The sequence below is a fragment of the Hoplias malabaricus genome, chromosome 1 (assembly GCF_029633855.1).
Source record: "Hoplias malabaricus isolate fHopMal1 chromosome 1, fHopMal1.hap1, whole genome shotgun sequence".
Taxonomy (NCBI): Eukaryota; Metazoa; Chordata; class Actinopteri; order Characiformes; family Erythrinidae; genus Hoplias; species Hoplias malabaricus.
Window position 1 is genome coordinate 11,366,587 of NC_089800.1, and position 27,547 is coordinate 11,394,133.

At 40.0% G+C, this 27,547-nt stretch overlaps 1 long non-coding RNA gene across 1 annotated transcript in view; it reads left to right on the forward strand.

Moving 5' to 3' along the window:
- Window positions 1-11,615, forward strand: part of LOC136691111 (uncharacterized) — a 53,877-nt gene extending 42,262 nt beyond the window's left edge. Inside the window, exon 4 of the long non-coding RNA XR_010801835.1 lies at window positions 11,198-11,615. This is a non-coding gene — a long non-coding RNA (uncharacterized lncRNA). The remainder of the gene's footprint in view (window positions 1-11,197) is intronic.
- The last annotated feature ends 15,932 nt before the right edge of the window (window positions 11,616-27,547 follow it).

The window sequence follows — 27,547 nt, forward strand, 5'->3', positions numbered from 1 at the left end:
GAGATAAGTATTCAAGCACTGCCACAACTAGGATCTTATTTGATAAATACATTTTCTACACATACAAAATATTTCTCTATTGTGTCAAACTAAGCTGGTTATTTGGTTTTAGCTAAATGTAGTTATCTATACATAATTGTGTAGTGACCCAATAGCATGATTGAAAATAGTTTCTTGTGTATGTACATGAATTACATGAAAAGGGAAGGCATCGGTGGAAGAATTGACATGACCAAAATAATAAATAACAAGTCAATGTTATGTATCTAAGTAAAGTGAGTACATGAATGAATTCATTCATTCATTTGTATCTTTTCTTACCCATTGCCATAAGTGTTTCTAGGTGGAAGCTGCTCGCTAAGCCGCTCGCAGTCAGAAATACAGTGCCCTCTTTTTGCCGCAGGCAGGTGTGTGTGGCCAGGCTTGTGATGGGTGAAGGGTTTGAAATCTTTTTTGACATATACGGCCCCTATCACAATGAGTTATGCAGCTCTGTAATGTGCATGGCAGCTGCATGCCACCACAACTCTGTAGCAACACGTTTTTGCTAGATGCTAATCAATCACAGTGAAGAGAGGACCAGTATAGGCCTTGGATCCCATTTGATGCCTTGCTGTATGTTACAACAGACGGGACAAAATGAGACTAGAGGCAAAAAAGCCATAGCAGGAGCAGCTGTCATTTAAGGTGACATTTATGATTTTAATAAAAAAAACACTCTTTATAAAATGTAGAGGAATTTTCCTCACTATTTGCTCCTGTCCAGTCTGTTTGTGTGATCGAAACTGGTCTAATGTGTCTTTAAATGGGCAAAAAAAGCACACTGTCTCTGTCCAGTATGCTAGGCTTTCTCTTTGCTTACAGCAGTAAAACAGCCTTTTAGGCAATTAACTGAGTCTAATTTGGAGGAGCGCTAACTTCATGTAAGTAAGCTAACAGACTGAAGTGCTACAAAACTAAACAACTCAAGTTCTAAATTCAGTGAAAATTAAACTTCAGCCACGTACAAACTATAGTTTTTTTTCCCCCCTCAAATATTCCATTCCACCATAAAAATCAAGAAGCTTCTGAATGTAAACAAAGCAGAGAACAGCGTTTCCCCACAATCACAGATGTTCCCTTTAAGTGTTTGACTGTTCTGAGATTAAGTTGATTATCATTAGCTCATATCATTTACTGAGTATATCAGGTATCAGGGTATTACGAGAACTGTTTACAGTAAACATGTTCATACGTCGTAAACTTGACTTTGGCCAATTTGAATAAGGTTAAGAATCAGATTCAGAGTTATTGTAAACAAAAACAACTAGAATCTATTCCATATACAAATAGGTACTAGATACCATGCTGTTTGTTAATCCTCTATTATGTTTTTGATTATTTGTCCACTAATTTATTAGAGTATTTATATTTCTTTATATAAGTATTTCTCCCAATGAAAAATGTAGTCAATTTTTTTATAGTTGTTTATTCGTGGAACTATTTTGAGAATTAGTTTAGTTTGATCCCAACCTTAATTAACACATTGCTTATGTTATGTTGTTATGTTAACCCAGTGTCCCCTCTGTGAGTGTTTAGAAGTGGTCGTAATGCTGGATGTGGTTTTACCTTAGTCCCTTTATAAACATCTGAACGAGGATGTGAGGAATGAAAGTAGCATAGAGCAGTCGTGAATAAGTAAAACTCTATTCCACTACCTCGCTCCATTATTAATACATACTCTTCTCATCTGTGATTAACTTCTCCAGTGTGCATTTTTTTTTATAAATAATATTCCACCATCCATGTCATAGGCATGTTACTGGCCTTACATCCATATTTCTTTTTCTTTCTTTACTACTTTCCTTATTTTATTTGTTTTAGAATACATTTTTGTATATCTTTGCCAGTCATTTCAAAATTTTTAAAGGATATTACTTAAAATCTGTCCTGCTGAGCTCAGTCATTATAATAATTTTATATAATTAAATATAAGCATTTAATTCTGAGGATGATTCCTCACCATTTGCTATTTCTTCAGTCTTTTTTTAAAAACTGGGAACTGGTCTAATATGTGTTTACAAAGACCCAGTGCCAGTACATGGGTAAAAGAAACAAGGAAATGGCAGGTTTGAATTAGTATATAACCTCCCATGAGCATAACAATGTTGGTTGCAATGTTTTTAAAAGCTCCATTTTTAGCTGCTTCTTCTCACTACTTCTACTTTTAAATTCATTACTAAATACAATAACTGCCTTGGTAATAGAATTATTAATAGAGACTCTGGGCATATAAAGAGCTATTAAAAATCTTTTGAATATGGGTCATGGTATTTTGTGACCAAGAAGACTGCAAACAGGAAAAGAAGAGCTTTTTTCAGCGCTGCATGCAACACTAAACAGTAGCTTTCCCTTCTAATCTGACCTGGCCCCAGCTGACCAGAGCACATTTGCCCTCTTCCATGGTGTTACATAAGATCTTTCTTTAAAGTCAAAGCATAAAAATAAACAGCTCAGCCTATCAGATGCAAAGGCTTGAGGGCATATTTCAGGAACAGTTTTCCCTTTCATTTTCATTCCCTATCATTTTTTAATGGATGTTTAATGACTGATGATGACGTAGTAATTTCTACACCTTTAAAATCAAGACACTGCTTGTACATGTCACAGACATGTAGTGTGTAAAAGGTTGGGCATAAGCACGGAGATCCCAAAATATTAACCTGGAATTCTAACTGGAATTATACTAAAATATATCTCATTTCCAATAACACAAGAGTTATTAATTAGAAATTAAATATCTGCCCTTTGATCAGGCTGCTTGCTACAGATCATGAATAAGTATTACATTTTGAAATACAAATTTCAACATGTATCCCCCTTCGGTGGGTGTTAGCCTTTCGTTTTCTTCTAAATGAAAGTAAATGAAACTTTCAAATTCACATATTATTTCATTCAAATGTTTCTTTCTTAACCCCCCGACCACGCACCAAGGCTTGAACGAATGGCAGGAGGTGTGGGGTGGGCTGCTCTCGTGGCTGGTGTGGGTTTGCTCCTGGAAGCCATTGGAACGGGGGTCTTCTTTGCTCCTCCAGATCCACTCCCGTGCCCATGTGCCAGGCTGCACTCCGCAGCACTTCGGGGGGACTTCTGTTCCATTCTTCACGCTCTCCGGATTAAACGCCCGCTGCCTATCTCTCCCACCCGCCTGCCACGCGTCACCCCATTGCAGCGAATGGGGTGCCAGGGCAGCGTGCAACAGGCTCACCTATTGGCCACCCACAGCTGAGGGAGCGGGCAGAGCGAGCGCTATCAAACCGGGAACATCTGTGAGTGCTGGGCCGCGCAGGGCCCGGAACAGTGTCCGCCCCGGGCCACAGCCACCCCATTGGCCCACAGTGCACTGCAGCGCTCAGAGAGAGAGCAGGAAGATACAGCAGAACCTGAACATGGATACAGCCCAGAACCCATGCAAGCATTTTCAAACCTAGACCTCGATAGGTATTGGTCTAAGGCTCCAATAAAATAAAACATTATGACAATTTTGTTGCATACATTGAATAACATGGAGCTGGTGGAGGGGTAAGTGTGAAACTACCGTGACTTGCTGCTGAGCTAACATTCAGAGTCATGGGATGAGTATTTTTCTTTATTCTAAATTGATTTCCAGGTAAATAGTGCTCTAATGGCACTTTCCAATGCATGGTACCTACTTGGCTTGGCTCGGCTCTGCTTTTTTTTGCTTTTCTGTCAGGCAAATCAGGTACTTGGTGTGTGGAAAGTGTACGTTATTTTAGTTCCTGCTCTTGCAGTCTTGCAGCTCTTCCCAGTAAGATCAGTAGGGAATATTCTCTGATGTGTAAACCTTGCAGAGATCTGATTGGCCAGAGGGTCTTGTCAATCAACATGAAATGCAGACATCCAGCACAAACTTTAAAATCTCCAAGATACAGAGAGACCACATTTTGTTTTTATCCAACTCACACTCGTTTTAAACCGCAGCTCATAAAAATTAAGCTGCTGTTTTTTGAAGATTTTCAAATGCTCCTTGAATTGGTGGCCAACGAAAAACCCCAGTGAGATGCAGACAGGCAACATGGAATGAAAAGAAAAAAGCTCTGCTGATCTCCAAGAACTGGGGGCAGAGCCCAATCCCCCCCACAAAAAAACAATAACAACATGTGAATACATAATGAGCAAACAGTGCTTAACTTTACTGCTGCGGTTGTTGTGTTTTTTGAAGCCTGCTGTTCCTGATAGAGATGGTTTTACAAAGTCTTTTGCATTAATGTTAGTATTAGAACAGTGGTGAATAACTCCTGGACTGTTGGTCTGAGTTTTGTTGTCCTCACACAAGCACTCTGAAAAAGTAGCAAAGACTGTATTCAGGTAGTGTATAACTGCTTCATTGCTTGTTAGCTGTATTAGCCTCATCACCCTTGTACAAAACTATATAAGAAAATGAAACGTCTTGCTTGTCTGATGTCATATTAGTAAAGGAATAAAAATTAGATTCACCATTCAGTTCACTTATATATATTTTTGAAATCTAGTAATAGATGCAAACATAATGATGTGTAATAATTGACTGCTGTTGTTGTTTGGAGTTTAACAGATTCAAGCATTCCTGCCTTACGCCCAGTGATTCTGACCCTGAACTGGATAAGTGGTTTCAGACAATGAATGAATGAATGAATGAATGAATGAACTACAGATACAAGCAGTATTTATTTTACCCTACCATATGCAGCTAGATTTGAATTCTCCAATTTATTCTGACTACTACTACTACTGCGATCACTAACACACACACACACAAAAGGGTGTCATATGAGTGTGCTAAACACATTGGTTTGAGGCTCCCCTGTGAGCAGTACTGCTGTATTGTCAGCTTAAGCTGAATAAATCTCATAAGAGCCTAGGCTGGGTCTGCCACCATTTCAATAAAATATTCCACATCTGCTCCTCCTCTCACAGTTCTCCCGGGTGCCTGAGACGTGTCAACATGTGGAAGGTGCACAGACTCGGAAACGTATACACACGCGCACACGTAAACACACGTTTAGTGTTTGTCAGTGATATCCCCTCTGTGCCTGCATGACACCTGAATGTTTGCCGTGCCTGATACCAAACCTGTGTGTGTGTGTGTGTGTGTGTGTGCGCGTGTGTAAGAGAGAGAGAGAGTGTAAGTGTGTGTGGTGCAGCTGCTCTGGTTTTTAGCCCAGTTAGATCTGTGAATGGATGCCAGTTTGGACACAGGTGCAAGAGTGTCCCAGTAGGTTTTTGTGAACTGGTTTCTTTCTCTCTCTCTCTCTCTCTCTCGCACACACACACACACACACACACACACACACACAACCAGTGGTAGATGTACATTTTGTTTACTCAGAATACAGTCTTTTTTTGCTTACACTTTTCCCTTTTTACTACACAATAACATTGTGATAGCTAATGTGATGGTGTTCTGACTGTGATTAATTGCAAATATAATATTACTCACTGTTTGGCAATGCCACAAGCTGATAGGAAATCAAGGGGAAAAAACACAAAAAGCTTCTGAAGCTCCACCAACAAACTTCATATAATTATACCATAGGGTGATGAAACTTCTTTCTGCCCAATCTGTAGTTACCCCAACCAACCATTCATTCATTCATTATCTGTAACCCTTATCCAGTTCAGGGTCGCGGTGGGTCCAGAGCCTACCTGGAATCACTGGGCACAAGGCGGGAATACACCCTGGAGGGGGTGCCAGTCCTTCACAGGGCAACACTCACACATTCAGACACTTATTGAGTCACCAACCCACCTACCAACATGTGTTTTTGGGCTGTGGGAGGAAACCGGAGCACCCGGAGGAAACCCACACGGACACAGGGAGAACACACCACACTCCTCACAGACAGTCACCCGGAGGAAATCCACGCAGACACAGGGAGAACACACCACACTCCTCACAGACAGTCACCCAGAGTGGGACTCGAACCCACAACCTCCAGGTCCCTGGAGTTGTGAGACTGCAACACTACCTGCTGTGCCACCATGCCGCCCCCAACCAAGGTTGAGGTATATTTTAAGGTTTTAATAAGCTTCCAATACGGACAAGTGGTGATCACTGCGGTAGCTGATGTACTGGACTCTTAAAAATAATTCCACAAATCAGTCAATTACAACCCATAAATCAATAGCATGATGCCACCAACCTAGGACAGTGAAGACAGCCTCTTGTTAACACTTTCACTGGACAGCTCAATGCACTTTCATGAGAACACTAAGCACACCGTTCTGTTATGTTTGTTAACAGGCTCTGATTTGGGAGACCACCGAGCTGAATAGGTAGTGAGCGAGGCCAAGAATTCCCTGTCTTTTTGACTCCTGCCTTAGGGCCCCAACTCAGAATGTCCCAGTGATAGATACAGTACTTAGCCAACAATTCTGATTATCTGGAGATCACACTTTTGGTTTCTAATAGAGACTAGTTCCATTAGGGACTAGTCCAGTGCTGGCCAAAGTCACAAAATTGAAGTAACAAAAGAGCAAGGTAGGGCTCTCCTCCAAGCATGTGTGATGTTGGGTGAGCAACAGTATGAAAAGAATTAGTGGTGCTTCAGAGGAGACAATTGCTAGCCTCTACCCCCTGAGCTTGGTAGTGTCATGTGATTAAGGAGACTTAGCATGAAAAGCAAGGAAAATCATAAATTAATCAAACATTCAGGAAAAGAAAAAGAAATACAAGAAAGGAAGTGATTAAAACAAGAAAGAAGTACATAGCTTACTGATCACACACTTTTTACCCTCTCTGATGTCCATCCCAGAGTTTTTACTGGGATCTGCCCAAAACCAATACCGGTTATCTCCACTTAAAACTCTCAACTGCATTAAACTCAGTCACTTGGAAAAGTGAAGAATGAAAATATCTCAGCTCCATAGGATGCTTCATCAATTTTTCCACAATTAAGTTCAATTAATATGAGCATGGCATGAATGTAGGTATTATTAGCTTAGCGCTAATAGAAGGTGATTAATTTCCACCGGTGCTCATTTCCTTTTCTTGTCACACTCTTATATTTCATTGGGCTCAATTATTCTCTCTCCAAACTTACACAAACGGATCATAAGACAGGAGAATCAGCAGGCTTTCTCTCTCTTTCTCTGTCAGTGTGTGTTTCAGGAACATATCATATCACATCCCCATAGGGATGCATTGACATTTGTCCATAAACCTTTAACCAAAATACAGACTTCTCTATTCCCATTGGTTTTCAAGCTACAGCCACCAAGATTCACATGATCACACTTACACCTGGATCCATCACTTCAAATTTGATAACCTTCATTACTTTCAGAACCATCAAAATCTTCGGTCCTGCTTTCATTTTCTCTGAGGAGTGAAATGTCAAGGCCACCAAAGCACTCCGAAAAACTGTCTAATTCCAATTTTTAGTTAAACATCTGTAAATTTGAAGTAATTTGCAATGAGTGTATTTAAATTTAACTGCCCCAATCAAAGTATTACATCTCTTACATATTCACTCACAAATATACAGACCAGTTTAACATCATAGATACCTTACAAACCACCTTGAATACAGCAATCTCTACTCCTACAACAGTAAACCAGGGAGCACCAAACTTTGCAGGATCATAGACCCTGTTTCTAAATAGTGTTTTTTTTTTCTTTTTAAGTTTGTGTTTAAAGCATTTGTTTGTGTAACAAATGACAATATATGTTTGTGTTTTGGGTGTCCCTTTTGGCTATGATCTCCTTCAAAGGATCAATTCATGCTCAGTACAAATGCTCTAGATCACTACACTTAATATAAAAATGAAAGATGTAAACCAATTCAAACAGTTCAGTTACTACCGTGACCCTGAAATGGACAAGCGAATAAGATAATGATGATGATGATCATGTTCAGTTACTAGCCTACTACAAATAAGTAACTGTAACTACTATGAAACTGATATAAAGGATTCTTAGGAGTGTAAGAAACGAGAAAGGACATATTCCTGTGAGTTTAAGTCTTTAAATTCTATTTATGTGAAGAGAGATCAAATATTGCTATTGAAAAGTCAGGTTATTCTTTTAGAAAAGATCTGTAAACAATTTCCGACTAACTGAGCAGCAGAAATGTGTTGTTTTCTGGCCGATTGTGGGGTTTTTCAGATCTTGCTGTAAGACAGGGTCAAAGCAAAACAGCGCAGAGAAAAATCAACAGAACAAGAAATAAAAAAGAATGAACTACACAGAGAGGGCAAGAGGGAGAGTGCAAATCTGGTGAGGCTTTTTGCAGATTGTATTAAGGGCAGCTCTGAGCAGGGGGAGACCCATCCAGTGTGTACTGAGATTATAATCTCTTTAGCGGCCGAGTGTTCTGTGTAATAAACTGTCATAAATGTCAGCCTCTCTCTCTCTCTCTCTCTCTCCCTCCCTCCCTGTAGAACAGTGGGGAAAAGTGCAAAGCTCTTTGCAGGTTGGCTGTGCTGTAATATTCTGCTCCAGGGGGCCACCAGTTCCCTGACAGCTTACATTGGGAATTCCTGCCCAGAGTGCGATGGTCTTTAAGCACATGCAGAGTGCTAGCCCACCAGAGACAGAACCTGTGTCTAAATTTGGGCACTATGCACTGTGGATTTTAACAAAACATACAATGTACTTCATTGTCCAGCACCTTGATTTAATATTTTTTAATGGGTTTATTAAAATAACTCAAACATTTTGGACTAACAGGAAAGGCCATATTACCACAAGTTAATAATGATTCCTGAATTGCCTCCAGAACAAATGACCTTTAACTGAATGAAAAAGTCTTTGATGATAATTTCATTCTGTGATCTTGCATGGTGTCTTTTTTTTTTGCTGGTATTTAAAAGATGTGTTAATGCACCAAGTAGCAACTACATACCTAGCAGTAATACAGCTCAGCTCTCAGCTTTGAGAACGCTGTGCACATGTAATATTCAGGTTGTGTATTTGGTGGCCTTTGTTTAGCATGAAGCTTGTGAATGGGAAGTAACCCTTAAGATAAAAATGATGGCCTTTAATAAACATTTCAGGCAAAAAGCTTCCATTCATGCTTTGATGGAGGTGTGTTGTGTTGTGATTGGAAAGTGCAATCTTATTAGTTTTGCATTTCGGTGCGATTCTATTTTATTTTATTTTTTTATGGGATTACCTGAAATGCTTTGCAGCTAATGGCTAGGTCAATCAATAAAGAATACATTCTCTCCCTGCTGCCAAAACACAAAAAGATGAAGATCTTCAGGGAGATGATACTAAAGAAACCCTACACATCTTGTTCTTTTGGCTGCTCCGTCCCGTCAGGGGTTGCCACAGCAGATCGGGATCTGCACCATCAATCTGGCACAGTTTTTACGCCGGACAGTTTGTACTTCCTGATGCAACCCTCCCTATTTATCCAGTGGCTGGATACACACACTCACACCTATGGACAGTCTTCTGAGTCATCAATCTACCTACCAATGTGTGTTTCTGGACCGTGGGAGGAAACCGGAGCACCTGGAGGAAACTCACGAAGGCACTTGGAGAACACACCAAACTCCTCACAGTCGCCTGGAGCAGGACTCGAACCCACAACCTACAGGTCCCTGGAGCTGTGTGACTGCGACACTAACCTGCTGCGCCACCTCAAGAAACCCTTAGATCCAAACTAATGAAAGCCTCTTAATAAGCATGTCTTTATACAACTAAAACCTCAAGTTTTTTTGGGTAGAGTAAATGGTATGAAAGTTAATTCTGAGGATGTTTCTCCACCATTATCTAGCTCTCTAATCTGTTTGTGTGCTGGAAAACATTCTAAAATGTTTATAAAGACCCAGTGTCAGTAAACAGGAAAAAAAAATCAAAGGGTCTCCTCCGATTTGCTAGGCTTCCTCACTGTGTTCATAGCAGAGATGCCTCTGGAGGTGTTTAGATGGTAAAGAGACCTACACATTTTGTAAATCATGTAGATATGAGGTTATTGCTTTTTTTTTATTCCATAGTTGGATAATATTGACATATTTTTTCCCCTTTCTGATTACTTACGGGCAAACTGACTATAAATTTGGCAGACCGCTAACTGCATGAAGGTAAACACAGACTTGAATTACAAATGAGTTTCTGTGGTGATTCAAACAGTGAATAAGATCTTACAGACAAGTTACACTTCAGCCACATGTAAACAACAGTTATTTTTTCCTCAAACACACCATTCTATCTTAAAAGACGTGGAGTTCTGAACATAAACAAACCACAGAGAGCAGTAGTTAGCCAGAGTCACAGACGCTGTCTATAAAGTATTGAAGCAGTTCATATCCACAATGCATGTCTAGGCTCAGACCTAAAATAGTAAGTGGTAACTGCATATGTTTGTCGACTATGTACAAGTATTGTGTGTGTTTCTGTAATTATACATCTGGTACTTGGAGGTTTTGATTTGTGATGGGTGTTACTTGGTCTGAAATGTTTGAGAACCACTGTAATAATACATTGTTTTCATTTCCTAGAAATAAAGTGACTGTAATCAGTATTATAAGGAGACCTATTATAACCCTTCTCCAAAAGTAAACACTGGGATCTTATTGAAAATTAATGGCATGCTTTAGTCAAAGTGCTACAAGAATAAAACATGGTATATTTCTTACCCTGCATAAACAGCCCTGTTCTTTTAAATAAAAATGAGCCACAGCTGACTTCAGCCCAAGTGCAAAAGGAGTGAGTAGCAGGATCTGTTTTTTAGTCACGCCTGATATCCAGTTTGTTTCCCCTTATTCTCGTTTTCCCCTTTTACTTATTTCTCCACACTTGTGTTTGTTATGCTCTGTTTAACCTCATCTTGGCATTCTCACATAAATGCTGGTCCAGTGCTGTGATTGGAGATACTCAGATGAGGGGGCAGTACAATGGCACTGTACGTAGGAACTGGCGTAAAAATCAGAATGGCTTGTTTTATTCCATGGTTACTGACATGGGCAGGTCATGAAAAACTGATTGATTGGCTGGTTGTATTTCACGGTAATGGGCACAAAAAAAAACAATGATTTTTTTTAAAATGATATGTCTCCTTTAAAGAACACTGACAAGCTGCATTTTTCATTATAATAACAGCATACATATTTTTGTTAAATTTGTGGACTGTATGAAATATAAAGTCTAAAATGACTATTTGAAGTTTTTTAATTAATTAGTTTATTTATTTATTTTATTCTTTTTCAGTGTTACATACTTATTGTGAATCCATGTAGCAGACTTGAGAGAACGAGAAGCTCCCAGAAGAACGGATTGCCAACACGTTTTATTTGCAAACCACGGTCTCGGTCTAACACAAGCCGGCTCAAACACACAAGGAACCAACCTGGAAGAGTGAGGCAAGAGGCGAAGACAAGATACGAGAAAATATTTCGGTACACAGGAATGCTACATGGAGAAACACTCGGTATGCACTGATCATAACACAGGCAGTACTTGGCAATGAAACCTGCAAACAGATCCACAAGACAGCAGGTGGAACAAGTCAGTAATCTGGTGACGTGGAGCTCTGTAGTGTCCTGTGATTAGTTGACTGAGAACTCGACTACAGTTGTGCGTTAAGGGTGTTGTAGTTTCTGTTGTCATAGGCCTGTCACAATACATTGTCCCATAAACACTCTTTTACGCCACCGACGAGAAGTGAATATGATCAAAATGCAACTACACCCCTTTTAAAGAGCAATGAACTTTTAGCAAAAATGTTGTTATTAATAATATTCAGACATTAAAAATATTTAAATATCCTAAATAACTAGAAAAAGAAATAATATAAAAACAATTTATTCAAACAAATGAACATAACGTCTCCAGAATAGAGACACCAGAGAAAACCAGAGAGCAGAACGTTCATATTCTTATTTAAACAAACGCAGAAGTAGACACAATGCAAAACAGTGATATTGTGGTCTGCAAAAAGTACTGAAGAAATATTTTGAGAGTCGAGAGTATAGTTATTTCATATGATATTCCTCGTAACTATAAAACGTTAAATACAAAAAGGTGATTGGTACGACTTTTGTAAGAAGTGTGAAAGAACTGGACCCCACCACATGAAGACTTGGTACCATTCAGTCGGAGGTTCTGTTCGCTTCTCCTCTAATCTAAGATTTTTCACAGCATGCTGCTTCAGCATCACCATTGATTTTCCTCTTTTAATGCTCCAGTAGAGTGAAGCATGTGGCCTACCTGTGTATATGAGTGGGCAAAGCTTGTGGTGTTGGGGAAGTGGATGGAGAAATGACCTTGTGTTTGAGAGAAAGCGCGAGAGTGTGAGAGAGAGAGAGAGTAAGGCCTTTATCCCACCAAATGCAACTCTGCTTCCTTCTGCCTGCAGCTTAACACAGCAGAGATTGCTTTCACCTGCAGCCCCTGAGGCATGTGCACACACACATATATACAACACACACAACTCATAGGAAAAGCAGAAATAAGTCTGGCTGCAGTCTCATGATTTCTCTCTCTCTCTCTCTCTCTCTCTCTCTCTCTCTCTGTCCTTTCATTTTTGCCTTGTGTCAACACACGTACAAACACAAACATCGCCTCATGCAAGCGCCGGACTGCGCAGAAAATTACAATTATATGTGCATGCATTTACCATCACAGCAGCTGTTCTGTGCATTTGAATCTCTGTGTGTGTGTGTGTGTGTGTGTGTGTGTGTGTGAGAGAGAGAGAGAGAGAGAGATCAGTTGATATTCTACAGTATTAAAAAAAAAAAAAAAACTAATGTCAAAAAAGGCAAATCTGTATTTATGGCTTGACAGATATCCTCCAGTTGACAGGTATACAGTCATTATCTGGGTGTCACATGTTGCCCCGGGGGCGAGCGCTCAGCACACTGTGGCCATTCCCAGCTATATCACACACACACACACACACAGCCTTTTAGCTTACCTGCCTCTGCCTCAGAGCCTCAAAGGCTGGTTTGTGTCTCCAGACACCAGCAGGACAAAACAAGGTGTCATATTCATGAAGCAGTGTGTGGAGCTAGCGTTGGGGATTTCACAGTTGACAAATATGACACCGGTCTATCAGGAAAGTGACGCCGCAAATCTCTGTGCGCAGTAGCAATGACTGCAAACGTCCAAGCTATGGTCAGGAACGTTTAAAAGGAACTGGAGCCTTCAGCATTGTTCGAATAACAAGAAATGCTTTTTTTATTGTTACTATTTTGTTAATTAAGAAAAATAACGTAATTACAGGCAATAAAATGTCCATCAGGTATGTCGAATTGGAATCTGAAAAAAATAACCGTAAAGGTTTTACAGCTTTTATTTCAACAGCATCAGTATACCTCACTGGAGTTGTCCCCCTCGAACCCTAAGCTTAAATCAGTTATTAACCTTAAAGGGCCCATATAAAGTAAAACCCTGTAGAACAATTTGACATAAACGTTCTTCAAGTTTTAGAAGTATTTTACTGCAATGTAATAATGAAAAGCAATCAACATTTACTGACTATAGCATGCCCTTGGCTCTGCATACTTTCTTAGACCCTTTTTAATTGGTGAGGACCCCACCACCACACAGCATGTAGTACAGTGTTAATGTGTTGAGCAGATTTGAGTGGATCAGACACAGCAGTGCTTGTAGAATTTTCCACTGTCCTCTCTATTAGACATTCTAGATTTAAAGATATGACACAGTCATATCATAGCTCATCTGATGCTACACTGTTTGTGTTGGTCGTCCTGTAGTTCTTCATCAGTGGTCACTGGACTCTGTCGGCCTGATATTTTTGGTTGGTGGACTACTCTCAGTCCAGCAGTGACACTGAGGTGTTTAAAAGCTCCAACAGCACTGCTGTTTCTGATTCACTTGTAATATTCCACACACTAACACGACACCACCACATTAGTGGTGAGAAAGGTCCCTCACCTGAATATTACCGGCTCTGTGGTGGTCACTGGGGAGAGCAACAGCTGGACTGCACTCTAATTGTAGGGATACAAAGTGCATCTTTATTGATAGTGGAGCTAATAAAGTGCACAGTGTGTTTAGAAACAAGCAGGTCATTATAATGTTTGGGAGTGTTTCAGCAAGGAATTGTGAATGAGGCACAACATGGAGCAGCCATTCATAACAGAGGTCATTGATTAATCTTAAAGACGTAACAAAACAAGACAAATTAATTTTAAATAAAAACATATATATATATATATATATATATTGGGGGGGGGTGTACAATTATGCAAATCTTTTAAATGGAAAATAGAATACAAAAAATATACAGTATGGCCCCTTTATTCTAAGACTTATTACACAAATGCCAAGAACTGTATTTTAAGTTGATGTTCTTTGAACCTGTTATGTAAGTTATATAGTCTTGAGAATGAGGAACAGAAGCACGGACTCACATGAGAGTCCTTATGGAATAAAAGGTCAGTAGTTCAATTATAACAGACCACAGTGTGTATAAATGTGTCTTTCTCTCTATTCTATCTCATATTCTCATATTTCATAAGAATTTATATCAGTTAAACACCCTCTCCTCAACTCTCACTGGCCCTTGATAACTCTCAGCCTGACTTTGCCAGGTGTTTCTCATCGACCTCACACCAATCAGTCCTGAAGACCAGTACAGAGTGAGTGGAGTCATGTGGCAGCAGCTCTGCCTCAGTCCATGCAGCACAGGACTTGGCTCTGAGCTCTGCCTTTTGGGTTGAAGCTCTGGCTTCTTCTGAAGGTGCATGGGCAGCAACAAGGCTGTAGTGAGCCCCCTTCGTTCCTTTTCCTGGGGCTCAGGCCACAGAGGAGACAGGGCTCACAAAGACGGTGCCTTACCACAGACACATTTATGAACATAATTTAAGAAAAACAACAATAAAATGTTTATATATACGCAATGTATTATGCAAATTATAAAAAGTGTAGAAATATTTGATTTCAATTGTCATGTTTCATCATTAATCTTCCAGGGTCGAAGAACGCGCCGGCGCATCAAATTCGACCATTTGCAATGTTTTTATTAATATCTTAGCGATAACACAGCACAGAAATACAGTTCAAACACTCTGTGAATGTGCAGAAACTGCTCTTTCGATCACGTTATCGTGACTGTACGCGATACTGTACATCCCGAGTTACGAGCCTATGTATAAACTTGAGACACACCTCCTCTGCCTCTCGCCGTGTCTAACTGGTGGATTCACTTGTTTTTAAGACTCTGATAAAACTATTTCAATCACCAAAACACTACACCACACGAGTAAAGGGATGTTTTCACAAGAAATATTAAGATTTTCTAAAATCGGATTTAAGTTTTTTAGGGTTAGAGACAGATTATCGCTTCATAAAATGCTCTAGGTCACATGGGCCTCTCTTAACGAGAGAGCTGAGATTGTTCTGAACATTGTGATATAAAACATGTGGGAAATATTTTATAATACAAGTACTTTAAAGGCGATTTTCAGAAAATTGAGAAAATGTCCCTAAACCCCAAAGGGTTAAACTCATAAACATATTATTTATTGTGATTAAAAAATGCTGCCTTATTGCCCAATCAACTTCACCTATAGCAATAACTAGGTGCAGAAACCATAGTGTGTCACTATAGTGTGTCAGTTTATGACAGTGTGTGAAGCAGTATGGCGGGGGATTTCAAGGTGTGGAATTCACCGGTCTGTCAGGCAGAAAAACATGTGGTGTCCTGCTGAAGAATATAAATAGTCAGGTTAGAGAAACAATAGCTGTTAGCAGAGAGAGAGAGAACATATTTAGACTGCTAGTGACTTTCACTTTGAAGCTCACTCTATGTGTTTATGTGAGTGTGTGTGGTGTGGAGGATGTAATAGCTGGGTTAGTGATTGGGTAAATGGCCTTGGCCTTGTGGTAGGGCGGCATGTGCATAACTTACTTATTCAATTATTTAATTTATTGACCAATTTTCTATATTTCCTTGTTGTGCAGCTCAGTACACAGTGGCACGAATGATAGTGATCGCTATTGGGACAGACTTGTACAGATTTGTATATTGTTTTTTACATTTGAGAATATTACCAAGCACCATATCACCTAAACAGAATTCACTGCATCCAAACTTGTCTCCTCTCTTCATTTTCACACCGCCAGAAGAAAAAAGTTTCAACAGCTTGTAATTTAATAGTTGGATATTGTCACTTTCCAAAGAAAAAGTATCACCAAAATTGTCATTTTATAAGAAAATGAAAGTAAAGAATTCTTTTTTCTATGGAAGTCAAATTACAGATTTGTTATTAAATTTTATTGTAATTTTGGAGCATTTCTATTGGTCCATTCATCATGAAATATTCACACAGTGTGTAGGACAGTTGCTGTTTTTAAATGATGCAGTAAACTAAAAATGGACAAAAATGGAAATACATGTTTTTCTTTGGACAGCGATCATTTAAAATTTAAAATAGATACATGTTAATAGTTTGATTATGTTTATCATTTATATTCCAACTATTAATATCAGCAGTGAAGAATGAATCAAACTTTTTGATTCATAGAATGCCCAATTACTGATATGAGGTGTATATTGTTTATTGTTCTTGTAATAATAATAATAATGTTACAATTTTCAATCAATAAATAAATAATAACAAAAATAAACAAATAACCAAAATAAAGAAAATTTTCTAGGAAATGACACTATACTGACACATTATGCAGCATATAATTGTGTATTATAATATAATTAGCGGTTGTGTTTACTGTATCCACCTAACCCAAGCAAACATTGGCATTTACCTTAAGTGTTGGATTGTAAATCCTAATCTATTTCTCAATAGCCTTGACATACATTAACTTTACATAATTTTTGATTTCTTATGCCATTGCTCAATCCATTATGCTCAGATGATCAGTTCTCAGATTATGAATAACTCACATTTACTGACACATCACAAGCAGAAACACATCAACAACCCCCTCCCCCCTCCTCCACCCATCCTCTACCTGAGGGACGTGTTCAGCTGCATAACTAATGATTGTGATCCACCCACTAACTTTTTTTTTTGGGTGCGTCCCACATTCTGAAGTTTGACCTTAAGACCCTGAACTGACTACCTGGAAACAAGTCAGAAGATGGGTGTGTCTGTGTGTTGCTTCAAAAAGCAGGGGATCACCAGGGCAGGGTCTTTTTCTATTTGTCTCTGTTAAATGGACTGATGGAGAGAGCCCACTGCCATTTTTACAACAACCGTCAATTTAGCATGACCAGAAAAACAAAATGGTCAGGTTTTCAGAATGAAAAAAAGGGAACAGAGCTGGAAAAAAATATCAAGGGTCGGGAAAGTAGAAACGACACCAGTAGAATAAAGAGAAAGATGAAGAGAGAGAAAAAAATGATGAAATGAGATGAAAGGCGCCATGGGAGTGGTCAAAAAGCTGTGGGGAATGGGGAAGAAATATGGTCAATTTGCTTTTAATGGAGTTGAAAAAACAAGGGAAAAGTTTAGCTGACAATCAGAGTCTAAATCACAAGCATGGAAGTGGATGTGACATTTATGAGGTTAGAAATCTCAGGGATCACCAACTCTTTCTGCATTTGGAGGTCCAAAGCTGATTTAGCAAGTTTCTTTCGCCACTGAAACTGGACCAAAGGAAACCCTATACATTTTCAAATGTTGATTTGCAGGGTAAATAATTAGCATAATTATACATTCGAACTAGGCTTTGACATCGTTCAAAAAAAGTTCAATTTAATTTTAATATTTTCTCTTAAATGCCATAAATATGAACCCATGCCTAAAACACAGGGAACATTTCCAGCTGTGAGAATGCATCTGATACGGACAATCTCAGACTATACGCTACATGAGTGAGAATGCAGCTCTGGAAAATGACCTGACCTGATTCTTTAGACGTTTACGTATGTGAAAATGTCTATAAAGTGCTACACACAACTAAATGTCATCAAAATTGAGCTTAGTTTGAGTAGCCAAAGTGATAACTAGCCGGTTAGCATCAGTTAACATCAACAACACACACACACATAAATACAATTAAATTACAAGACTGCTTTAACATGGCATCTGTTCATTTACAGCTTGTTGGGAGGAAATTGTCATGAAATGACAGATAGTTACATAGGTTTAATGAAATGTAGATTTGAGTATTTTGTATACTGTGCATTTATATTATTCTATGATAAATATTCATTCATTCATTGTCTGTAACTGCTTATCCAATTCAGGGTCACGGTGGGTCCAGAGCCTACCTGGAATCATTGGGCGCAAGGCGGGGGATACACCCTGGAGGGGGCGCCAGTCCTTCACAGGGCAACACAGACACACACACACATATTCACTCACACACTCACACTTACGGACACTCTGGAGTCACCAATCCACCTACCAACGTGTGGTTTTGGACTGTGGGAGGAAACCGGAGCACCCGGAGGAAACCCACGCGGACACTGGGAGAACACACCAAACTCCTCACAGACAGTCACCCGGAGGAAACCCACGCAGACACAGGGAGAACACACCAAACTCCTCACAGACAGTCACCCGGAGGAAACCCACGCAGACACAGGGAGAACACACCATACTCCTCACAGACAGTCACCCGGAGGAAACCCACGCAGACACAGGGAGAACACACCACACTCCTCACAGACAGTCACCCGGAGGAAACCCATGCAGACACAGAGAGAACACACCACACTCCTCACAGACAATCACCCGGAGCGGGAATCGAACCCACAACCTCCAACCTCCTGATAAATATTTAAATGCTTAAAATAATGTCAATATGATGAAAGCCTTAACATATAAAAAATGTTCATTGTATTCACGCTATACCTTTTAGAAGGATAACATTTTTGTCCCTATCCTAAGGCCTAATTTGAACAGATAATAATCATTCATTAATTATTGTTTTCTTAAATGGTTACAATGCCAAAAAAATTTATATCAGGGTAATTATCGATATCCATCTGTATAGCAATAAATATTGTGAAAATGTTCTATATCATAAAGCCTAATTAGAACTGATTAGTCTAATTAGGAGTACTCCGTATAAAGTGTAAACATTTTGAGTGATCAGAGAGCGAGCAGGTCCCCTCACACTATTAAGATATTTTTTTCCCTTTTGTTTTTGCTGTACAGTTTCTACCTTAAATAATACACAAAATTATTTGTGTTATAAGAAACAGGACTAGTCTGAAAGCAGGAACACACACTTCACAGCTCCATGCCCGGGATGGTCTAGTATCAATCTCTCCTTTTTTTTTCTTTCCTGTATTCTTTTGTCTGTCATTCCCACCCTCTCCCCACAGCACAGAGTTGGACCAGGATCGATACAATCTCCCAACACAGAATTTATTTCCTCAGCATGGCCATTGATCTGGGTCAGACACTGAAAATTTCTGTCTGGAAAAAGAGTTACAGCCCTTCATCTTTCTCTCTTTCCATGGTAGGAAGGTTGGTGTTGAATGCACAATAATGTGCAACTGTGTCCCTGAAAAGACCTTTGTTAACACTGAGGACATTTGCCTGTTCTATATTAGAGTTGTGGGTGAGTGAGGGAAATAGAGAGGCAGAGAGAAAGACAGTTGGTGATGTCCCTGACTTTTCCTGCACTTGCCATCCCCTGTAGAACAGCCGTGAAGATGGTGGGTGTAGGTGTGTGTGTGTTATGTGGTGTGGGAAATGGACAGGTGAACCAGTCTCTGTAGGGGTCAGTCTGAAGGTGACGGGAGGATCAGTATTAACTCAGCTATGAGCAACAGCAATGATAGACAATATTTATGAGAGCGAGAGAGAGAGAGATGCTGTATTATGACAAAGCTGCCCTATATTTTGAACAATAAGAGTAGTGTGACCATACAGGCAGGTAAAGGAAAAGCAGTATATCCACACATAAATTTGAAAGAAGGTTCTCTGACAAGTTTCCTTGTTTACTGTTACATGTGAAACTAGTGTCATGGCAAAACTGTGAATTGGGTGAAAAATTCCTGAAGCTTAATGATATTGTTTAAATGTTAATTAGGTCATGGGATTGTTTTGGCTTGTTTTCATGTTTTTCAACATTTGGAGGTCTGTTCTTGTCTATAAAGCTACAGACACTGGGGCTAAAACATTGAGATCATTTTTAAGCAAAACCCTCCAGAGAGCTGGGAAATGGTAAAGAAACATCCTCAATTTTTTACTTTTAACGTTTTTTTATTTCTAATATCATTAACGTCACCTTTAACTGAAAATGAATGGAAAAAATACAAGCCTCTTCTTTCTTAGTGGTGACTTTTTATTTCTGGTGTGTGCAGTGTCTGAACACTACCACGAATAAATAAAATAAAATAATAATGGAAAAAAACATTTATGCTGTGGCCTTGAATAGACTCATGGATGAGGAAAGGGACACTTCTTTTACAAGTAGCAGCAGTAGCAAGAACAACATTAAGAGGGCTAAAAGAGTGTATCACAAATGTGTGAAATAGCAGTTTGTCATAGCATGAGATGTTCTGTGGCTCAACCCTGTCTGTGATAAACAACCTCTCTTAACGCATGCAAGTGGGTTTAGTTTGGGACTCGCTTCAAATTTACCTCAGTTGCAAGTCGAGGTTAAGCTTGAAGTTCGGGTTTAAACAGGTTTTAACAGGTCTAAATCAGTCAAACACACGATGAACTGTGACTGCTTGGAGATGAGGAGTGTGCAGGATTTAGCGAATGGAAAAATGAATCACATGCACACAAACATCTGATTTTTAATAGAGGCTGCTGCTAGTGTGTGTTCCCCTCCTGCACCAGAGTTGGAACATGCCATAATATTACACTCTCTGAATACCAGAAATGAAGGGGCAAAATAACAAAGCCTAACTTAACTGCAGACGCTTGCAGGATATGGTCAAGGTGTCTATATATATATATATATATAGGGAGAGATTGTACTTTTTATTCAACTGTAAATATGTTGCATTGCAGAATAAATGTAATAATAATGTTTGAGCAGCAAAAGGCTTAAAGAGCCAATCAGCGGATTCCTACGTCATTTAAGCCCCTCCCACAGAATGGTTCTGTGGCTCTACAGTTTGCTTACTGTGCTGAGCCCAGTTTGTAAGCGTTCCATGCTGTACCTTGTCCGTGTGAAAAAGCCACCAGAACGGTTACCATCCGTGCTCAGAACCGTTCGTTCCTGCAGTAGAAAAAAGGCCATTGTTAAGCTTCTGTTACTTAACAGAACTGTGGCCAAAACCAACTGAAAATGCCTTCATCCAAATGAATATGAAAATGGATGCATTATCAGTCCTCCCAGTCCAGTAGGGATCCATAGTATGATGCTTTGGGGAAGCCTAGCCCTGGGCCGTTTGCGATCTCCTCCAAGCATATTGGGCTTTCTAATTCTGTAAGTTAGCAGCGGTTGGAAAAGGAGCAGTAGCAAAGTTCTTTGAGGAAGCATGGGCTAACCTTCATCCTACCATCTTGGTAGCATTGTGTATTCGAGAAAATCTAACAAGGGAGTGGAATTGGCAATGACTAAATTAAGAGAGAGAGGGAGTGTGAGAGAGAGAGAGAGAGAGAGTGTGTGTGTATCGGACGGGCACCTGTTAACTGTGCCAAGTAATATGCTTCGTTAAAATTTTAATCACCTGCATGTGTGAAACAACTGCAATGCAATCACACCTTAATTAGCAGAGCAATTAATGCCGGCATGCTCTCAGCAGCACCAGTGTGACTCACTCACCTATTACAATTTGTCCTTTGAATGCATCTCTTATTTATTTACAAACATTTGTTTTGTTTAAGCTTTCTTGTGATCTTTCACAACCCAATCTGAATTTTCCTAAGCTGACTGATTTACATTCTGCACGTCCTTTTACGTTTCCAAAGACGTCCTTCTTATTAAAATATATATATATATGGGATTTTTTTCGATTGTTTATTTTTTTCCTCAAAGCTACACCTCACTGCACTGCAGCTCCTCAAGTGGTTTTGAATGTCCTTAACATTGCTACCATTTTAGGAGTTCATGAGGAGGAGAGGTGAAAGCAATAAAATCTATTGAGATATGAAATCTAAATTGAAATGAAAACCAAAGTATAAGCAGACCACTGCTGACACGTGTAATAAGGAGCCATTGGGCTCTTGTGAATAATTAGATTTTGACTGACACTTGTGGCAATTGATCAGTGACCCCTTAAAGAACTGACTTCAGTTTAAAATTGCATGCTTAGCAGCAACTGAAACAGAACAGAGAGAGAGAGAAGAGAGTTTTTTTCCTTTCTACGCAATCACAGCTTTGGCTAACACCACAGTGAAGTGGAAAGGTCACTGATGAGTATTGATCAGGGAAGAAAACACACACAGCGAGGCAACACTATAGATTTATGCCAGTGTGTTTCTGTGTGTCTGCCTGTTTGTGTGTTTGTGAGACCTCTCTTGACATACAGTCTTTCACTTGCTGTATTCATTCAGTCATACATTCATTAAATGATTTATACACGCTACATGTCCAAGATAATTGTAGTTAGGGGACACAGACGTTCAGTTGTGTGCACAGCTCGTATTTATCTCTATAGAAATGCATTGAATAATAAAATGTATTGTAGCTGCAAATGAGAATAAGTTCTCCAAGCGAGAGAAACATCCCCCTGCACCACTTTTATCGTTTATCGCTAAAGGTTTTTGTGGTCCAGAACCAATCATCGTACATTAGTACCGGACCTGTGTTTGCCGCTCATACATGACTATATAAAGTTAATGGTGACCTCATTTCAGCAGCACTTTTTTTAAGGTTGTTACCATGTATTTAAAGTACCTAAATGTAAAAGACATTTAAAAAATGGCTTATGAAAGTATGACTCTGTTGTAACACAATTTATAACACAATTACCAACAATTTATATATATATATATATATATATATATATATATATATATACATACATATGGGCATACATGCATGCTCTATATACACATTTGCTCTTGAGAAGTCCATTGCATGCGTCATTCCACATTTTGGGACACAGTGGCTCCAAAAATATCTCTCCCCATTTTCATTCTGTTTTGTGTTGCGTACAAAGCAGTGTCCTCAGAGTGCAAGACAAAAGCGAGGCTGGTGGTATTTCGGGAGGGATTTTACACAGTTGAATGTGCCGAGCGGGCGCCACGGCTTTAATTTGATTTGGCCTGAAACAGTTTAAGAAAAGGCCGATGACACCACTTCCATTCAGCACGCATACTTCACCGCCTGCATCATGGTACCAAATTCTGGACTAACAGATGACTTATTGTAACAGTGCATTAGCACACGCTAGCGACACTCATATACACACACACTCACTCACACACACGCACTCCAGTTCCCTGATCTATAATAAGCGTAATGGAGGTTATGGGGTGTGTGTGGGTCTGGTTAGGGAGCTGGATATGTTCAGAGACTGGCCCCAGTGTCTGGGTCCTAACTGAGACTCATTTGTCATTACTACCTGTGCTGATTAATGAGAGGATAGTCAGTGGAGGCAGTGGGGTGTGTGTGTGTGTGTGTCTAACAGAATCGATTGTGTTGTGTAGTACCAGTGAGCATTAGAATTGTAGGCCTATATCAGGATGTGCAGTTTGGGACTACCTCACTTTAGGTTGTGACCTTTAGACCAGTATTTCTCAAACTGTGGTAAGGACATTACTGGTGGCTCGCAAAGCAGCACGAGATGACCTCGAATGTTTATTACTTAAGTCTGTTAAGAAATTAATAACTGATTATCTAAAACATTCATATGTAAATTATATAATGTTTTATAGTTTCAATAATTTTCATTCATTCATTCATTATCTGTAAGCGCTTATCCAGTTCAGGGTCACGGTGGGTCCAGAGCCTACCTGGAATCATTGGGCGCAAGGCGGGAATACACCCTGGAAGGGGTGCCAGTCCTTCACAGGGCAACACACACACACACATTCACTCACACACTCACACCTACGGACACTTTGGAGTCACCAATCCACCTACCAACGTGTGTTTTTGGACTATGGGAGGAAACCGGAGCACCCGGAGGAAACCCACACAGAAACAGAGAGAACACACCACACTCCTCACAGACAGTCACCCGGAGGAAACCCACACAGACACAGAGAGAACACACCACACTCCACACAGACAGTCACCCAGAGGAAACCCATGCAGACACAGGGAGAACACACCACACTCCTCACAGACAGTCACCCGGAGGAAACCCATGCAGACACAGAGAGAACACACCACACTCCTCACAGACTGTCACCCAGAGGAAACCCATGCAGACACAGGGAGAACACACCACACTCCTCACAGACCGTCACCCAGAGGAAACCCACGCAGACACAGGGAGAACACAATACACTCCTCACAGACTGTCACCCAGAGGAAACCCACGCAGACACAGGGAGAACACACCACACTCCTCACAGACCGTCACCCAGAGGAAACCCATGCAGACACAGAGAGAACACACCACACTCCTCACAGACAGTCACCCGGAGGAAACCCATGCAGACACAGAGAGAACACACCACACTCCTCACAGACAGTCACCCGGAGGACACCCACGCAGACACAGGGAGAACACACCAACTCCTCACAGACAGTCACCCGGAGGACACCTACGCAGACACAGGGAGAACACACCACACTCCTCACAGTCACCCGGAGGAAACCCATGCAGACACAGGGAGAACACACCATACTCCTCACAGACAGTCACCCGGAGGAAACCCATGCAGGAGTCAAACCCACAACCTCCAGGTCCCTGGAGCTGTGTGACTATGACACTACCTGCTGCACCACCGTGCCACCCCTTTAATAAAAATTAGTTTGTGTTAAAAAAAAATACAATTTTATTTTATGTTCTCATAAATGTATAACTGTGTTTAAAACATTCTACTTAGGCCTAGTAATTTGTTTTCTCTCGGTAGTTTTAGTCATTATTTTAGGATTATTACTCCAGAATGGAGGAAGAACCAAGGGCACACGTCTATTTGTGGTAAGACTGGTATTTGGAGATTTTGGTTAATAATGGGTAGTACTTGGTCTTAAAAGTTTGAGAACCGCTGTTTTATACAAATCATATGGTTGGAACAATAATAAATTAGTTGTAATGAAGTGGCCTGGTTGTGCATCCAATACTCAGCTCAGAACATTCTTCTTATTCCGATGGAACATGAGGTAGGCCTAATTTTAGCACTTATGTGGTTTACCCAGAAAAGGGCTGGGCTGGTTTGTCATTCTGGAAGTAAAGTAGAGATAGTGCTACTTTTTGGCACAGATTTCAAAATCTATGCAGTTGTTTTTGTAGGGAAAACCACACACTGATTCACACTGTTTCTAAAGCCGGTGCATGAGCCAAAGTAGATTTGAATACATCCCAAATTCAGCCCACAGTTGTTTCAGCCAATACTCAGTGCAGTCACAGTGTAGCAGGGTCTGCCTAAACTGGCATCTCTTCAGAAGATACGATAAAAGCAAATAAGGAAGTTCTCAAACAAGTAAGGTGTCTTTTACTTTCTAATTTCCTCAAACCCTAGTGCTGTCATTAAAAGGTCTAGTCTACTATTACTATGTAATGTTAGAGGTTAAAAATCTGAGCTCTTTGGAGGAAAAAAGTAAGTAAATGCTAATTCTTATTTTAAAATGTACAAAAAAAACACATGGTTTAGATTTGTTTATTTTTCAATGTTTCCTGAACATCTTCCACTTCTGCTGGAAGGTAGTGTCTCTGTCACACAGCCTTGGGGTCCAGGGGTTGTGGGTTCGAGCCCTGCCTCGGATGACTGTCTTTGAGGAGTTTGTTGTGTTCTCCCTGTATCTGCATGGGCTTCTTCTGGGAGCTCTGGTTTCTTCCCACCGTTCAAAAAGAGATGTTAGTAGGTAGGTTGTAGGTGAATGTGTAATGCCCTATCCAGGGTGTGTTCCTGCCTTTCACCCAATGATTCCAGGCAAGCTCTTGACCCATACCAACCCTGAACTGGATAAGCAGTTACATAAGCGTAATGAATGAACAAAATATCCCATATTTTCAGGTTTCAGGTTGTAATTGGTTAATTGGTTGGAATCTTAAAGTGGTCTCCTGAAGTTTGGATATAAGAGCGCTGATCAGGGCATTCTGATCAACCACATTTGAGCGTTAGGTTTCATAGACACGTTACATATGAGTGATATTGTGGTCATTTTTGTAATATCACATAAAAAAACAAACCTGTAAACAAAGACATTTATATTGGATGAAGCACCAAAGCTTCTCAAGAACCTTTTTATTAAGAAGGGTATGTATTTTGGATCCCACATTCCTGTTGTTGACATGCCAAAGGCACCTGTACGTTACTGTGTTGATCATTTAACTTGACTATATATTTTCAGAATATGTGGTTTATTTTTCTGAACAGATATTTAGTGACTGATTTATAAGATGTAATGTACATTATATGTTTTATATATTTATCCCCAAATAATTTATGAAATCAGCTACTTGAAGAATATTATCAGAAAAGCAATAAACAAAAATCACGATGCTCTGTATGTTCAAGCTGAAGATCACCAGGCTCAATGGCAAGTGTTGGCCAGGTGGGTAAAAAGCAACTCAGCTCCACAGCCCAGTGCCGGGGGAGTTTATAAGCCATTTAGTTGACCTTTGACATTGGGCTGATTGACCTTCACCTTGTGTGCAGGTGCAACAGAGCCCCATTTTTAAACCATGATTTTATGTGGAGATCATATTCCTACAAGTGCCACTTAAGGCAGCTGAATTCAGTAATTCGTTAAGTGAGTAATTCAGTAATAAAATGTGTCTATAAACGTATTTTAATATAGTCTACCTGAAATGAACCTGTCCTCTGAAATTTGAAGTTCTCTTGAGGTAGAATTTCTATTCCCATGACAAGCCTTTGCGTTATTCACCTTATAGGACATGGCATCATTTTGTGAATATTATATTTATGCAGTGTAGAGTATGTATGTGTTTAAATGGTGTAAAACAGGAGTTTACTGGGTTATGATATAATGCACTGTACATGTATATAATCAAAGGCTTTGATCACTTGAGATGCTTCCTTCATACAACGGCTGATGTTCTGTCTTCTGCTTTTGTGTAGCCTTGTAGAAGAATGTCATTCTGCCTTTCTGAGAGAGAGAGAGAGACAGAGAGAGAGAGAGAGATTGAAAGGCAGAGGGCTATGCTGGAGTAGCCCTCAAGGCCTTTCCTTCTTTTTTCTGCTCTCTCTTTCCCTCACTTTTTTGGCTCATGTGAGACAGGCAGTAACGTGCGCTGTGTGTGTGAGGAGACGCAGTGGATTGAGAGCGGGACTTTCCCTCTGATTTGATTAGATGCACTTCTGTGATCCACCATGAATGAGGACACACTTCCTTGTGTGTGTGTGAGTGTGTATGAAAATGCATTATTGAAACCCCCCAGATGGCTGTATGTGCCCTAACCTCCCACAGAAAAAGAAAGAGTGAGTGCAGGAAGAGGGGAATTTTGTGTAAGCGTGTGGCAGGGAGTATGTGTGTGTGTGTATGTGTGTGTGTGTGCCACCTCTCTCACCATGGATACACACACTCCAAGCAGGACGCCGTGTGTGGGAAGTTTGGCTCAGGAAAGTGAAG